We start from the raw sequence: 15,660 nt of genomic DNA, 5'->3' as shown, positions 1-15,660 counted from the left end.
AGGATGTACATGTCCACCGGGAGATTATATAGTGCTCAAGAAAACTGCGGGGACACTTAAATCACACATCGGATCTCCGTGATCGAAGTCTAGGAAACCTCAAAATCTTCACCGTACATTGCAAAATTCGTAACTCTCCCACCTTCATGCTTTTGAGACTGTACTGGGAGACACAGCAAACTTTCTTCAAGCGCCACGTATGGATGTGCCATACTGGAGGAGCTGGACTACCTGTGCAACCTGAATGGGCTGCAGGGAGCGCCTCATAATACCAGTAGTGACAAGGACACTAGCAAAAGGCAAAACGAGAGAAGAATTAGTCAGGAAGGATAAGGAGAGAGCAATCGTCAGACGGCACGTATGGATGTGCCATACTGGAGGAGCTGGACTACCTGTGCAACCTGAATTAACTGCAGGGAGCGCCTCATATTACCAGTAGTGACAAGGACACTAGCAAAAGGCAAAACGAGAGAAGAATCAGTCGGGAAGGATAAGGAGAGAGCAATTGTCTGTGGCCACCACCTGCAAAACCATTCCCTTTTTGGGGTTGTCTTGCTGTTGCCTCTCTCCGGTGCACCTGCTGTCACTTTCATTTGCACCAAAAATGGAGACAGTGATTCACAACCGCTTAGGCTTCCTAACTGTAAAGATTGATATGCCTGAATGCAAATGAAGTGTTCTGAGAAAAGCAAAGCAGATAAAGGACATTTTCCCGTGCGCATGTAGATGGCCGACTTTGACACGGCTTGATGAAGTCTTGTGGATCCTACCACTGCTTTAGTGCACTACTACGCTTGCCTTCAGGGAGTGTCGTCTATAACTTTCAGAAAATAGGACTCGTACTAGACAGACGAGCACCTTGGATTGGCCTAGGTCGATGTGAGGATCGAACCCAAGACCTTGTAGTTATTAACGCCATGCTCTAACCAACTGAGCGAACCAGCCAGCAAAAGCAATCTCTCTGCCAGGCATTTGCTCATGTTTATGTAAAATGGCTGCAAAATGCATTACACACAAGTGTGAAAAGAACACTTTTGCAATTACTAGCATTGGTGATGCTATAAATCAATCTGTCAGAAGTGGGATTTGAACCCACGCCTCCATCAGGAGACCAGAAAACCCTTCTACACTCTTCGAGGGAAGAGCACCTTGAGTCTGGCGGCTTAGACCACTCGGCCACTTATGGATGTGCCATACTGGAGGAGCTGGACTACCTGTGCAACCTGAATGGGCTGCAGGGAGCGCCTCATATTACCAGTAGTGACAAGGACACTAGCAAAAGGCAAAACGAGAGAAGAATCAGTCAGGAAGGATAAGGAGAGAGCAATCGTCAGACGGCACGTATGGATGTGCCATACTGGAGGAGCTGGACTACCTGTGCAACCTGAATGGGCTGCAGGGAGCGCCTCATAATACCAGTAGTGACAAGGACACTAGCAAAAGGCAAAACGAGAGAAGAATCAGTCGGGAAGGATAAGGAGAGAGCAATCGTCTGTGGCCACCACCTGCAAAACCATTCCCTTTTTGGGGTTGTCTTGCTGTTGCCTCTCTCCGGTGCACCTGCTGTCACTTTCATTTGCACCAAAAATGGAGACAGTGATTCACATTCGCATAGGCTTCCTAACTGTAAAGATTGATATGCCTGAAGTGTATCTGACTTGGTGTTATGCTGTGATGATTACTTGTTCCCTTATTTTTTTGAGAGGTGTATTATAGATGATAGCCTTGAGAATGAGGCCACAGAATTGCAGGATTCCTTGACTTTCAACACTTATGAAACCGAGTCGAGGTGACGAAAAGCTAAATGTCTGGTTGGCAACATGGCTTAGATGTGCCATTCATGAAACTTGCGTTGATTCTTGAAGCCATTGGCTTTGATTCCCTCTCCAAGTCTGTGTAATTAGGATTTGGCAGGAGCCCACGAGTTGAAACAATCAGAGGACAGAATGCAAATGAAGTGTTCTGAGAAAAGCAAAGCAGAGAAAGGAAATTTTCCCGTGTGCATGTAGATGGGCGACTTTGACACGGCTTGATGAAGTCTTGTGGATCCTACCACTGCTTAAGTGCACTACTACGCTTGCCTTCAGGGAGTTTCATCTATAACTTGCAAAAAACATGACTCTTACTAGACGAACGAGCACCTTGGATTGGCATTGGCAGATGTGGGGATCGAACCCAAGATCTTGGCGTTATTAGCACCACGCTCTAACCAACTGAGCTAACCGGCCAGCAAAAGCAATCTATCTGCCAGGCATTTGCTCATGTTTATGTAATATGGCTGCAAAATGCATTACACACAAGTGTGAAAAGAACACTTTTGTAATTCCTAGCATTGGTGATGTTATAAATCAGTGTTTTAGAAGTGGGATTTGAACACACGCCTCCATCCATCCGTCAGACGGCCAGCGCTGAAAGCTCAGAAGCCTCCGGTTTGAACTTGGCTTCCGGTGCCTGCCACCGCTGGCTCAAGCCGGAGGAGCACTCCGCCACGGAAGTTGCCGACCTGGTGGCCTTGGAGCAGTTCATCTGCCATCTCCCACGTCCTCACGTCCAACCCAAAGACCTGGAGGAGGCCTCCAGGCTGGCACAGAACCATCATTGCCTGGGACGATGCCACCTTCTGATGCCCGATGGCAGGCACCCTCCCTTCCGTTCCCAAGACCCCGACTGTCCTGGATACCAGCACGTTGCCAAACACCACACCTAAACATGTTTCTCCCCAACCCACTTCCCCTTCTTGCCTTGCCCGTCCCAAAAACAAATCTGTCTCCTTAGCTCCTTCTTTTTCTCTCTCTCCCGGCAGTGTGCGGTCCCCTGGAAAAACCACGGTGATGTGCCGGCGTTGCGGGCAGCCTGGACATCGCCCAGCCGGGTGCTCGCTAGTGAAAACTATCTATCTAATATTAAGGATCATAGGCTCTCATCTGATTTGGCTGGGGCAGGTCACCTGGGTCGTGACAAGACCTTAAGCCGGATAATGGACCGATTCTTCTGGCCAGGCATCAAAAAGGAGGTAGAAAGATGGTGTGCTGCCTGTCCGGAGTGCCAGAAGACCAATGCCAGTGCAGTACCGCGGGCTCCGCTGGTACCGCTGCCTCTCATGGAGATAACATTTGAGCGCATTGGGATGGATTTGATCGGTCCGTTGGAGAAAAGCTCCCCGGGGTATCAATTTGTGCTGGTCATAGTAGACTATGCCACTCGGTACCTGGAGGCAATTCATCTACGGACAATGTCAGCGACTAGGATCGCCGAGGAGCTGTTTAAGGTCTTCACTCGGGTGGGGATCCCAAAGGAAATCCTGACAGATCAGGGCTCTCCATTCATGTCAAGCGTGATGCGAGACCTCTGTAGGCTGCTGGGGATAAAGTCCATCAGGACCTCAATCTATCATCCCCAGACAGACGCCCTAGTGGAGCGCTTTAATAAAACCCTAAAGAACATGATCTGTAAGTTTGTGAGCACAGACGCTCGGGACTGGGACAAGTTATTGCCACCCCTGCTGTTCGCTGTACGCGAGGTGCACCAGATGTCCACCGGCTTCTCTCCCTTCGAGCTGCTGTACGGGAGGCGGCTGAGGGGCATCCTCGACTTAATAAAGGAGGACTGGGAGGCGACTGCCCCCTCCCAGACCTCTATGGTACAGCACATCCTGCACCTGAGAGATTGGCTATCGGCACTGGGGAAACTTGCACAGTCGCATCTCTTACAGGCCCAGGAGCGACAACAGCGCATGTACAACAGGAGAGCCCGGTTACGATCGTTCACCCAAGGACAAGGTACTGATGTTATTCCCAAATTCAACATCTAAACTGCTGGCTAAGTGGTAGGAACCCTTTGTGGTCACACGCCGCTTAGGGGATGTTGATTATGAGGTGTGTCGCCCGGATCGTCTGAGGGAAAAGCAGATCTATCATCTGAACATGCTGAAGAAGTGGCGAGAGGAGGAAGCATTGGGTGCTTCTAGTTCCCCCCACAACAAAGAGTCTGAAGCCGCTGTTTCTGAGGTTCGCACTGAACTCAATTTAACAAACGCCCATTTAACAAACGCCCAGAAACAGCAGGTTCGCTCTTTATTGTGCCACTTCCAGCATGTCTTTTCTCACCGACCCGGGCTCACACCTCTCATTGAACACCACATCCACACGGCACTGGACACCTGCGTGCGTGTCAAACCCTATCGCACCCCTTATTACAAAAAGTAGGCTGTCAATGAAGAGGTGCAGAAGATGTTGGAGCTGGGAGTCATTGAAAAGTCACAATCGGAATGGTGTAGCCCTATAGTCTTGGTGCCAAAGCCTGACGGCAGCACTAGATTCTGCGTTGATTATAGGGAGCTCAATGCAGTGTCTAGGTTTGATGCCTATCCGATGCCCCGTGTGGATGAGTTGCTGGATCGGCTGGGCGCTGCTCACGGAAAACCCGGGCAAGTGAACAGTTGGGAGGAGGGAGACCAAGTATCTGGGGTACCTCTTAGGAGGGGGGCAGGTACGGCCAGTCGTTGACAAAGTGACCGCTATTGCCTCCTGTCCGCCTCCTAAGTCCAAAAAGGAAGTTCGGCAGTTTTGGGGGTTTTCCGGGTATTATCGCCAGTTTCTGCCGGACTTTGCCACCCTGGCTTACCCCCTGACCGAACTGACGCGAAAAGGTGCTCCAGATACGGTCCAGTGGACGGAGCAGTGCCAGGTGGCTTTCCAGGCGATTAAGGACCGCCTCTGCCAACACCCTTTTTTTAAATGCCTTGACTTCTCTCTCCCTTTCATTCTACAGACCGACGCCTCAGAAGTTGGAGTGGGCGCGGTCCTGTCCCAGAGTGTTGGGGGTCAGGAACACCCCGTCCTCTATCTAAGCAAACAATTATCGCCCAGGAGCGTAAATATAGCACCATTGAAAAGGAGTGTCTCGCTATAAAGTGGGCTGTGCCCTGTTTATTTAATCCCTCTCCCTCCCCGACGGAAGCAGCTAACCGACAAGAAGGTGGACTGAGTCTATTACCCCTGTCTGCCCGGAGCACCCCGATTGTGGACACTTTTTGCTTTTGCTTTTGCTTTTGATTTTGTTTTTGTTTTGTATCTCCGCCCTTTTTTGACATACCTGAACTCAATAAAGCCCGGACACAACCGAAACCGGAGACTCTCCCTCTCTCTCTCCCCGTTATTTGTGTCCGGCTTTCACAGTAGGCTATTCAAGAAGGGGGGCTCAAAGATGGCCAGATATAAATGTATCTATTTTATTTTATTTTATTTATTGTGCTTTGTTGGCACAGTGTTTAATGTTCAGTCTTAAATATATATTTTTTAATTGTAGTTTTGTAATTGATTTTGTCTTTGAAAAGCAAGACAAAATAATAAAAAGCACATTTTAGACTATTTAATTTATGCAATGGTGAAAAAATTGTCAAAATAACTGAAATGTAAAAAACAACAAACAAAAAAAAACTATCAAAACAATCTGATGCATTTAAAAGAACAATAACGGTCAATGCATTTGACAAATAAAAAAACCATCAAAACATTCACAAACAGTGAAACCAGTGCTATTTAGAAATAATTAATACAATCATTTCCATAATTTCTTTACGTACTGTTGGAAATATACCATCTGGCCCAGGTGATTTGTTTGTTTTTAATTCTGCTAGTCCCTTTACTACCTCCTCCTCATTTATCCTGATCTCTCTTAGGGTTTGACTGGACTGGTTGTTAACCTGTGGCATGTTATCTATTTTTTCTTTAGTAAAAACCTCAATATCGTCAGCTCAGCATACCTTAGTATAACTTAATATAAGCAACAGAGATGCTGCTGTGAAGGAGTGCAATAGTCTCTATAGCTGCTCTGTCACAGCCACCTCAATAAATACATCAATTCATTAATCATTGTATTGACTTCAATCATTTAAACACATGTAATGTTTTGCTTTATGCTAGGGGTGGCTAACCCTGGTCCTGGATTTGAGCCCCCACCTCCCCAGGGATCTGTATTGGCAAACTGCTGAGCTGATGATATTGACTGCAAAGGGGAATCTCTCTGGAATGGTCCATTATACAGGGGAGCTAAAGACCTCCAGGAAAGCACTAACCTGTGGCCCTGGGGCCCTGGGGTTTGTCTGCCTAACGCTCGTCCTCTGTTCTTTGGGTCTGCACTGGTTCTGGTCCTATCTGACCAACCTGTTCTGAATAGGGCAGTGGTTCTCGACCTGCGGCCCGTCACACATGGAAGTGCGGCCCACGATATGACACCCACATTTAACACTACAAGCGCAGAGCCGGTCAATTTGACCGTTTTGGTTATTCAAATTTGAATTATACTGTGTTCCAAAATACACTGCGCATATACCCATTCGTGACTATTCCTAACTATATGTATTAAACATGCCTACAGCGTTTTAGCTGCATAAACACGAAAATAAATAAGTTATAAACACATTTTCCTAGAATAGCCAAAATCGGGTTATTTTGACTGGTCATTTAAATACATAATAAATCAAATATAACACATAATCCTGCCTTCCCTTTACAATAGAGTCAGTCTGGCACTCAAGTGGCGATCTCTACCTGTCTACAATCTTTCATGTGCTTGAAAAACACATGCATTGTACAGCATTACAGGTGTTTTCTTACAACTGTAGTAAGATTGAGTGGATACAGTGATTACCCGCAAATCAACATGGATTTGAAACGGAGATTGAAGAGAGCTCGTTTTGGAAATTGGACAAGTAAAATCATGTTCTGTGAAATTGCAGTGTCTCACCACACAATAAGATGAGTTACAACAACCTCAACTTGAACAGAATTGTAAAACTTTAAATAACGTGTTCAGGTAACCACAAAACATATGTTCTATGAACGTTTTGTTTAATGCGCATGTGCCAAAACCATCACGTCATGATGACATACTACTTTACCGGAGTTGAGACATTTTTTGTATTAATTAGCATGGGATAAAGTTGCTGATCATGCAAGAAAAGATGAAGTAGCCCGCGTTTGAATGATTATAGATGGACTTGTGGATTGCAAATAATGAAATTAATAAGTACAGTGGGGGAAAAAAGTATTTGATCCCCTGCTGATTTTGTACGTTTGCCCACTGACAATTAAATGATCAGTCTATAGTTTTAATGGTAGGTGTATTTTAGCAGTGAGAGACAGAATAACAACAAGAAAATCCAGAAAAATGCATTTCAAAAGTTATAAATTGATTTGCATGTTAATGAGGGAAATAAGTATTTGACCCCTTCGACTTAGTACTTGGTGGCAAAACCCTTGTTGGCAATCACAGAGGTCAGACGTTTCTTGTAGTTGGCCACCAGGTTTGCACACATCTCAGGAGGGATTTTGTCCCACTCCTCTTTGCAGATCCTCTCCAAGTCATTAAGGGTTCGAGGCTGACGTTTGGTAACTCGAACCTTCAGCTCCCTCCACAGATTTTCTATGGGATTAAGATCTGGAGAACTGGCTAGGCCACTCCTGGACCTTAATGTGCTTCTTTTTGAGCCACTCCTGTGTGTTTTGGGTCATTGTCATGCTGGAATACCCATCCACGACCCATTTTCAATGCCCTGGCTGAGGGAAGGAGGTTCTCACCCAAGATTTGACGGTACATGGCCCCGTCCATCGTCCCTTTGATGCGGTGCAGTTGTCCTGTCCCCTTAGCAGAAAAACACCCCCAAAGCATAATGTTTCCACCTCCATGTTTGATGGTGGGGATGGTGTTCTTGGGGTCATAGGCAGCATTCCTCCTCCTCCAAACACGGCGAGTTGAGTTGATGCCAAAGAGCTCGATTTTGGTCTCATCTGACCACAACACTTTCACCCAGTTCTCCTCTGAATCATTCAGATGTTCATTGGCAAACTTAAGACGGGCCTGTACATGTGCTTTCTTGAGAAGGGGGACCTTGCGGGCGCTGCAGGATTTCAGTCCTTCATGGCGTAGTGTGTTACCAATTGTTTTCTTGGTGACTATGGTCCCAGCTGCCTTGAGATCATTAACAAGATCCTCCCGTGTAGTTCTGGGCTGATTCCTCACCGTTCTCATGATCATTGAAACTCCACAAGGTGAGATCTTGCATGGAGCCCCAGAACGAGTGAGACTGACAGTTATTTTGTGTTTCTTCCATTTGCGAATAATCGCACCAACTGTTGTCACCTTCTCACCAAGCTGCTTGGCGATGGTCTTGTAGCCCATTCCAGCCTTGTGTAGGTCTACAATCTTGTCCCTGACATCCTTGGACAGCTCTTTGGTCTTGGCCATGGTGGAGAGTTTGGAATCTGATTGATTGATTGCTTCTGTGGACAGGTGTCTTTTATACAGGTAACGAGCTGAGATTAGGAGCGCTCCTAATGTCAGCTCGTTACCTGTATAAAAGACACCTCGGAGCCAGAAATCTTGCTGATTGATAGGAGATCAAATACTTATTTCCCTCATTAACATGCAAATCAATTTATAACTTTTTTGAAATGCGTTTTTCTGGATTTTTTTGTTGTTATTCTGTCTCTCACTGTTAAAATACACCTAACATTAAAATTATAGACTGATCATTTCTTTGTCAGTGGGCAAACGTACAAAATCAGTAGGGGATCAAATACTTTTTTCCCTCACTGTAAGTAATGAAAGTTGAGGAAGAATGACTATTTTGTCAATTAGACTTGGTTTATAGTTGTGAAAACTTGAAAAATTAAGTTCAATTAATATGTTTTTCAGTTGACCCTGACAGTGTGGCGAGAGACGGGAAGCCACGGAATTTATGCGCTCTGTGATGTCATAGAAGTCAGCTGTGAGAGAGATCTGAGATGTCATCGCTGAACTGGCAGTGAAGGGAGAGGGAGAGGAAGGCAAAGCATGTACGTGGCTTCTCTCGCTGACTGGGCAAGATTGGATGAATGAGAGAGTGCAGAGATGGGAACGCAGTAAATATACAATGGTATTATGCAAATTCTGAATCGATTTATAATGTATATTCATGATTTCTTGATTGAGAGAGTTCTGTTTCTTAAGGTTAAACTTGTTTGCACATTGAATATTTAATTGCTGTGTGTGTGTGTGTGTGTGTGTCACTAGAAGTCCAGCACACTATCCATTGTGGCACAGAACCACAAAACTGTACGACGAAGATACTCTTCTGCATGCCTGCAGATGACCGGTCGTCTCAGCGTGATTTGACAAGTAGCATTTACAGCTGTGTTTTTTAAATCCCTGTCTCGCTGATATTGAGACGGATGGAAATGATGGGTTCTTGTATTTGGTAAAAGCGGCTCATGTTGACTTGAGTCTTCAGCTTGCAAGCAAGTGCAATGGGTATGCTTTCAAGCCTGTCCCAGTAGGGTTAGGCAAGATCTTGCAGGCCCATCCCTCCCGACGAGCGTGGTGTATACTCTGTCCGATTCCACCATCTTGATTTCTGTTGCAGCCACTTTCCATGCTTTGCTCACTCGAGAGGCAGCCAGGTTAAGCGGGCAATAATGCACAAGTAGCTCTGTCTTGTGAATCTTGGAACTGTCCATTGGACGTACACGGCGTCACTCGTCAAGAAATGTCAAACAAGGAATGCCCACAACGAAGGTGGGATAGAAAGCCACGTGTGCAAAACACAACGGCTTAGTAGTCCATGGCCTTAAGTACAAGGCCAGCTGATCCAGCTGTTCCCGGAGATGCAACTGACACGGAGGGGGACTGGTACAGTGACAGTGGCTAGGAAAAGAAGCAGGGTATGAGGTCTTGATAGTCAAGCAAGGATTTGGGACAAAGTTGGCATTCCAGAAAAGTAAGAAGTGAAGGCATCAGCAAGGCACTTGACTGCAAGATACCTCTGGCTGTCACGATGAAGCCCAGCAAGCTGTAAGCTTCATGAAGTGAGCACTGACTCTGGTGGGACTCGAACCCACAACCTTTGAATGACCACTGCCCTTTTCACTAGAAGTCCAACGCGCTATCCATTGCGCCACAGAGCCCCCACAAGAGTGTTATCACCATACTGTTCTGCACGCCTACTGATGACAGGGCATCTCAGCGTGCTTGTACAAGTAGCATTTACAGATGTGTTTTTTTAATCCCTGTCTCGCTGATATTGAGACGAAAGGAAATGAATGGTTCTTCTTTTAGATAATGCGACTCATGTTGACTTGACTGTGAGGGGAAGTATTTGTCAGGCACACTGTGTGTTTGTCTGTTTATCTGTGGCTGTCTTTGTGTCTGTGGCAGTCTGTCTGTGTGTGTGTGTCTGTCTGTCTGTCTATCTGTGGCTGTCTGTGTGTCTGTGGCAGTCTGTGCTTGTGGCTGTCTGTGTGTGTGTCTGTGGCTGGACCGTTGGGGCTGGTTGGAAACATCATCGACCTGGGTTTCTCTTCATCACAAATACATCTTTCCCTGCCCACATGCCCGAATTGCTTTTCAGCTGGATCACAGCCTCGCCCCAGGTGGGCAAAACCTCCAAAAGTGGTACAAACTCATCCACGTATTGCAGGGTTTCTGGGAAATCTGGCATAGTGAGTGAGAAAGTCAACCCTGACAGTGTGGCGAGAGACGGGAAGCCACGGAATTTATGCGCTCTGTGATGTCATAGAAGTCAGCTGTGAGAGAGATCTGAGATGTCATCGCTGAACTGGCAGTGAAGGGAGAGGGAGAGGAAGGCAAAGCATGTACGTGGCTTCTCTCGCTGACTGGGCAAGATTGGATGAATGAGAGAGTGCAGAGATGGGAACGCAGTAAATATACAATGGTATTATGCAAATTCTGAATCGATTTATAATGTATATTCATGATTTCTTGATTGAGAGAGTTCTGTTTCTTAAGGTTAAACTTGTTTGCACATTGAATATTTAATTGCTGTGTGTGTGTGTGTGTGTGTGTCACTAGAAGTCCAGCACACTATCCATTGTGGCACAGAACCACAAAACTGTACGACGAAGATACTCTTCTGCATGCCTGCAGATGACCGGTCGTCTCAGCGTGATTTGACAAGTAGCATTTACAGCTGTGTTTTTTAAATCCCTGTCTCGCTGATATTGAGACGGATGGAAATGATGGGTTCTTGTATTTGGTAAAAGCGGCTCATGTTGACTTGAGTCTTCAGCTTGCAAGCAAGTGCAATGGGTATGCTTTCAAGCCTGTCCCAGCAGGGTTAGGCAAGATCTTGCAGGCCCATCCCTCCCGACGAGCGTGGTGTATACTCTGTCCGATTCCACCGTCTTGATTTCTGTTGCAGCCACTTTCCATGCTTTGCTCACTCGAGAGGCAGCCAGGTTAAGCGGGCAATAATGCACAAGTAGCTCTGTCTTGTGAATCTTGGAACTGTCCATTGGACGTACACGGCGTCACTCGTCAAGAAATGTCAATCAAGGAATGCCCACGACGAAGGTGGGATAGAAAGCCACGTGTGCAAAACACAACGGCTTAGTAGTCCATGGCCATGGTAGTCCCTTCACTGCCAGTTCAGCGATGACATCTCAGAACTCTCTCACAGCTGACTTCTATGACATCACAGAGCGCATAAATTCCGTGGCTTCCCGTCTCTCGCCACACTGTCAGGGTTGACTTTCTCACTCACTATGCCAGATTTCCCAGAAACCCTGCAATACATGGATGAGTTTGTACCACTTTTGGAGGTTTTGCCCACCTGGGGCGAGGCTGTGATCCAGCTGAAAAGCAATTCGGGCATGTGGGCAGGGAAAGATGTATTTGTGATGAAGAGAAACCCAGGTCGATGATGTTTCCAACCAGCCCCAACGGTCCAGCCACAGACACACACACAAGACAGCCACAAACACAGACTGCCACAGACACACAGACAGCCACAGATAGACAGACAGACAGACACACACACACAGACAGACTGCCACAGACACAAAGACAGCCACAGATAAACAGACAAACACACAGTGTGCCTGACAAATACTTCCCCTCATAGTCAAGTCAACATGAGTCGCATTATCTAAAAGAAGAACCATTCATTTCCTTTCGTCTCAATATCAGCGAGACAGGGATTAAAAAAACACATCTGTAAATGCTACTTGTACAAGCACGCTGAGATGCCCCGTCATCAGTAGGCGTGCAGAACAGTATGGCGATAAATGTCTTGTGGGGCTCTGTGGCGCAATGGATAGTGCGTTGGACTTCTAGTGAAAAGGGCAGTGGTCATTCAAAGGTTGTGGGTTTGAGTCCCACCAGAGTCAGTGCTCACTTCATGAAGCTTACAGCTTGCTGGGCTTCCTTGTGACAACCAGAGGTATCTTGCAGTCAAGTGCCTTGCTGATGCCTTCACTTCCTACTTTTCTGGAATGCCAACTTTGTCCCAAATCCTTGCTTGACTATCAAGACCTCATACCCTGCTTCTTTTCCTAGCCACTGTCACTGTACCAGTCCCCCTCCGTGTCAGTTGCATCTCCGGGAACAGCTGGATCAGGTGGCCTTGTACTTAAGGCCATGGACTACTAAGCCGTTGTGTTTTGCACACGTGGCTTTCTATCCCACGTGTCGGTTAAAGTGGAGAGTTTCCCCAGCAGCGGCAATGATGACAATAACTAAGGAAGTGACGAGTGCCACAGAGAAGGTGACCTCAGACTACCACTCGGGCTCCACCTCGGTCTAAGAGAGCAGCACCTGGGACGCCCAGCACGCCCCCCCCACCCTGGATCCAGCGATAATATAGAGAGCACAGAATTAAAGCGAGAAAAGTAAATTCGGATACTTGTGAAAGTCTACAGAAGCCCCCGCACTGCGACTGTCTGTTTACTCTGATGGTGCTCAATTCATGTTGCCGTTCTAGATAAGCGGCCTGTGTCATTAATGCTGGCTGAACACGGCTGATCGTGGCACAGAGCGCCAGCAATTGTGAAAAGGCACATTAAATCGGTTATGGTTCCTTTCATCACTTAGCTGGCTTGCCCTGTGTGATAAATGTCTGAGCTTTTATCGAGATCATGTATTCTACAATTTATGACAGTTGAGCAATAACATATAAACTGTTTTGCAGGTGCCTGATTTTGTGTGCCAGCCTGTTCCAGCATGGCAGCAGCTACCCAGGAATAAGTGTGTTCTGTACATAGCGTAGTGCTTTGCCAAACATAGTGCATTGTTTCTCTGACAGCAGATGGTGAAAGTTATCTAATATGTAAACATTGGTACAGGATTAAGTTAGTAACTCAAAGGTGTTGCCCTTTGGGTCAGATTGCAACACAAGTGGAGGATACGCACTAAATTGCAGCCTAGTATATAATTTCCTGGGGGATTGTACGCACCTGGGGAGCCCTGTGAGCACATTCTGCTTCTTATTTTGAAAATGGAAATGGAAAGCTTGTTAAGCTTGTGAAGAGCTCTGTTGAGGTGCACCACTACACAGTTAATATGTTTATGCTGTCAAAGACTCTCCATTTAGCAATCTACACAACATTACTGAGAGGGTATCGAATTTCTGTAGCAAATTAACTGAACCACCAGTTTTTTTTTAAAAAGGACAAATTAATAAAATCGTCTTGAATGGTTCAAAAACTGTACTCCTTGGTTTAAGTACATTTGAAGAAAGTACTAAGAGCAACAGGTGACCAAGTCTTGGATGGATATCATATGTATAATCACCAAATATGTATTATCAATAAACAAATGGTTCTTTCATTAGAATATAAAAACGTGACTCTTCAGAGCACCGGTCGGGCTGCAGCCTCGCAGTCCTACACTGCAGTCTGCCTGAACTCCCAGCATAACCTGACCCCGATCGTAGATCCATGCCTGGGGGCATCGAATAAATCACATAATCCTGAAATTGAATCTTATACAAACAAAATGAATAGTTATCCTATTAAAACAGTAATTTTTCATTGGCTTGGAGAGACCTGGTTAAGACCAGACGACACTATTCCATTAGTAGAAGCCTCCCCTATTGACTTCTCTTAATGCCAGAAGGCCCGTACAACAGGCTGTGGGGGGGGCCTAGCCACCATCTACCGCACAGACTACTAAGCCATTTGACAGCTTCACATCTTTTGAAATTCACCAGGTTTAGGCTTAATCCACCTTCAGCTTATAGCTGTTTATAGGCCATCAGGCCCCTATTCCTGTATTATGACCGAATTTAGCGATCTCTTATCTGACTTAGCCATTCACCATGGTAAACTCTGGTAAAATGTTTTGGGGGACTTTAACATACATATTGACATTAAAGACGACCCCCTCAGTGTTAGTTTCTTGTCCCTATTGGAGTCTGTAGGCTTCACTCAGCATGTGTCAGGACCCACACATCATCACAATCACACACTGGATCTAGTTATTAGCCATGGGGTACAGATTCACAACTTAATAATATCACCCCAGAACCAGATGATTTCTGACCACTGCCTTATTACATTTGAGCTGCCTGGAGTAGAATCAGACACACAGGAGAGGAACATAGAAACTTGCTGCCTAAATCCTACTGCTATTCATAAGTGTACTACTCTGTTGCCAAATGCTAGCTTTATCAAAACGGGATCTGTAGATGAATTATTAAATAATTTCAACAATACACTAAGCACTGCTTTAGATACAGTAGCTCCATTAAGGACACGACAGATTAAAGCAACAAACCACTCACCATGGTTTAACGAACACACTCGCTCACTTTAAACAGGATGCCGTAGATATGAACGTAAATGGAGAGCAACAAAACTTCCATATGGTCTTCCATATGGCATTATAAAAAGATACAAGCAAGCCCTGTCCTCTGCTAGGTCTGCCTACTACTCTAATTGAATAGAGACGCATAAGAATAACCCGCGTTTTCTTTTTAATACAATATCGACACTTACTAATCAGCATTTAAAGCCTTCAGAGGTTATCCCCCCCAATATTATCTGCAATGACTTCATGGATCATTTCAATAGCAAAGTTAACGGCATTAGAAAACAGACAGAAGTGGAAACACACACAAATGCTATAGCCGATGTCTGCAGTCCTTCACAGCCCCTGCCTACCTTGGACTCATTTAACGCAGTAAATCACCAGGAATTGGTCTCCTTAATTACTAAAATGAATACTACAACCTGCGCACTAGACCCTATATCCACTAAACTGCTAAAACAATCTCTGCCATTCATTATTCACATAATGCACAATATTATTAATTCATTATTAGTTTTTGGTTTTTCTCTCCTCCGTGCCTAAATGGTTTATTTATTTAAATGTTCACTTACTTTATTTTAGATCATGTAAACTGTTTACAGGTCTATATTTATTTTACTTATTTTACTTGTATTTACGTATTATTTTATTTTGCTGTACATTTGTTGTGTTTACCACTCTGTAAAGCACTCTGTGGCTACCCTGTGATTATTGATTGAATAAACTAAACCAAAAGAAGTCCAATGACACTGGTGCTTTAGTATAGGATGGCACAATTGGTGAAGTCAGCATATGTTTGCTTCGAACGTGTCCAGTGCAGAGAGTTTCTTTTACAGACTTTACTATATTTTCTGGATTGTCTGTTACATAACCAAGCTATACATATGGCTTGATTTTGTTTTCCCTTGCCTTGCCTTATACCATTTCCTAATATTTTGGTTAGGTACTGTGTTATTTTATGAGGGGTAAAAAATACATTACATTTCCTATTAAAAGTAAGATAAGACAGAGTTGAGAAAATAAAGTAAAATTAAATGTAATTTGTATATTTTGTTTAATTGTGAATGTATTGTATAC

At 45.2% G+C, this 15,660-nt stretch overlaps 3 non-coding genes across 3 annotated transcripts; 1 reads left to right on the top strand and 2 right to left on the bottom strand.

The window, feature by feature from the left end:
• Positions 1-2,154: 2,154 nt before the first annotated feature.
• trnai-aau (transfer RNA isoleucine (anticodon AAU)) lies at positions 2,155-2,228 on the bottom strand. The gene has a single exon. It is a non-coding gene; the product is annotated as a tRNA-Ile (tRNA).
• Positions 2,229-9,853: 7,625 nt separating this feature from the next.
• trnar-ucu (transfer RNA arginine (anticodon UCU)) lies at positions 9,854-9,944 on the bottom strand. Its single transcript is given in 2 exon segments — positions 9,854-9,889; positions 9,908-9,944. It is a non-coding gene; the product is annotated as a tRNA-Arg (tRNA).
• A 2,129-nt stretch (positions 9,945-12,073) lies between these two features.
• Positions 12,074-12,164, top strand: trnar-ucu (transfer RNA arginine (anticodon UCU)). Its single transcript is given in 2 exon segments — positions 12,074-12,110; positions 12,129-12,164. It is a non-coding gene; the product is annotated as a tRNA-Arg (tRNA).
• Positions 12,165-15,660: the final 3,496 nt, after the last annotated feature.

The sequence above is a fragment of the Amia ocellicauda genome, unplaced genomic scaffold, assembly GCF_036373705.1.
Source record: "Amia ocellicauda isolate fAmiCal2 unplaced genomic scaffold, fAmiCal2.hap1 HAP1_SCAFFOLD_90, whole genome shotgun sequence".
In the NCBI taxonomy this organism is placed as follows: Eukaryota; Metazoa; Chordata; class Actinopteri; order Amiiformes; family Amiidae; genus Amia; species Amia ocellicauda.
Note: the sequence above shows the minus strand (reverse complement) of the source record. Positions and strands in the feature narration are given on the sequence as shown.